The 1,196-nt window shown below is 45.1% G+C and overlaps 1 protein-coding gene across 3 annotated transcripts in view; it reads left to right on the top strand.

Moving 5' to 3' along the window:
- RFC2 (replication factor C subunit 2) overlaps window positions 1-1,196 on the top strand; it is a 25,147-nt gene that overhangs the window by 938 nt on the left and 23,013 nt on the right. The gene's annotated exons all lie outside the window — the stretch shown is intronic.

The following is a 1,196-nucleotide window of genomic DNA, read 5'->3' as shown; positions in this document are numbered from 1 at the left end:
GCCTCCCAAAGGCGCGGGATTACAGGCTGAGCCACCGAGCCCGGCTCATTTTTATTTTTTTATATTGACTGCATGTTGACAGTGATAATATTTTGACTATATTCAGTTCAGTAAAGTATTAAAATTAATTCCATCTGCTTTCCTTTTCTGTTTTCTTTTGGAGACAAGTGATCCTCCTGCCTCAGTCTGCCCAAGCACTGGGATTATAGGCCCGGGCCAGTCTGCCTGGCCTCTTTTTACCTGTTAATGTCGCTAGCAAAAACATGTAAATTATATTACGTGGCTTGTATTATATTTTTCTAGCACAGTGCTAGTCTAGGTCCTAGAGATACTTCCGTTAACAAAACAAACCCTGCTGTCACGGAGCTTAAATTTGATAGAGACAAAGTAAAAAAAATAAGCAAGTAGATATGCAGTGTATTTGACGGTGGCAGGTACTCTAGAGAAAAATAGAGTGGATCAAATAGCTGCTGTGGTCAGGGAATGCCTCTGATGAGGTGCTGATAGTTGAGCAAAGACTTGAAGTCAGGGAGTAAGCCTGTGACTGTGTGGAAGAACAGCTCATGCAAAGACCCCGAAGGAGGAACACACTTGCCTTATTCAAAATCTAGCTCAAGTTTCAGCTCCTGCCACATCCAGTTGGTGATCCTCTCCCTCCTCTGGCTTCCACAGCCCTTGGTTGATAACCCGGTTGGCACTGTGGTTGAATTTGCTAAGCTCTATCTCCCACGAGTGGAAACGCCTTAGAGCAGTAATTCCGTCTGACTCTGCACCTTCTCCTCTCCTCTCCTTGAGGTCTCTAACTCCTTACACAGTCTTGGCGCCTGGAAGGGGCTGACTGAAGAAGAAATGAGTAGGAACCATCATGTTCCCTGTGCTGTTCTGGGAGGAGACAGGCTGTTTCTGCTTCCTGTAGTTCATGGCAAACAAGCGTCTTTGCATGCAGCTACTTCTGGAGCAGAACAGTACCTGTACAGGACACACACTGAGGGTAAATCAGGAAGTTTAATGGAGGGAAGAGAAGTCCTAATGGTCAAATCGTTGCAAATCTACCACAGTGTCTATTCTCAGAGGTGGATAAAGTCCCTTTCTCTTATGACATAAATTGCTTTTTATTTTATTTTTTATTTATTTTTTGAGTTGGAGTCTCACTCTCGCCCAGACTGGAGTGCAGTGGCCGCTCCCGGCCACCGCAG

Source organism: Carlito syrichta, unplaced genomic scaffold (assembly GCF_000164805.1).
Source record: "Carlito syrichta isolate Samal-C Ts95f unplaced genomic scaffold, Tarsius_syrichta-2.0.1 Scaffold153844, whole genome shotgun sequence".
NCBI classification, from domain to species: domain Eukaryota; kingdom Metazoa; phylum Chordata; class Mammalia; order Primates; family Tarsiidae; genus Carlito; species Carlito syrichta.
Note: the sequence above shows the minus strand (reverse complement) of the source record. Positions and strands in the feature narration are given on the sequence as shown.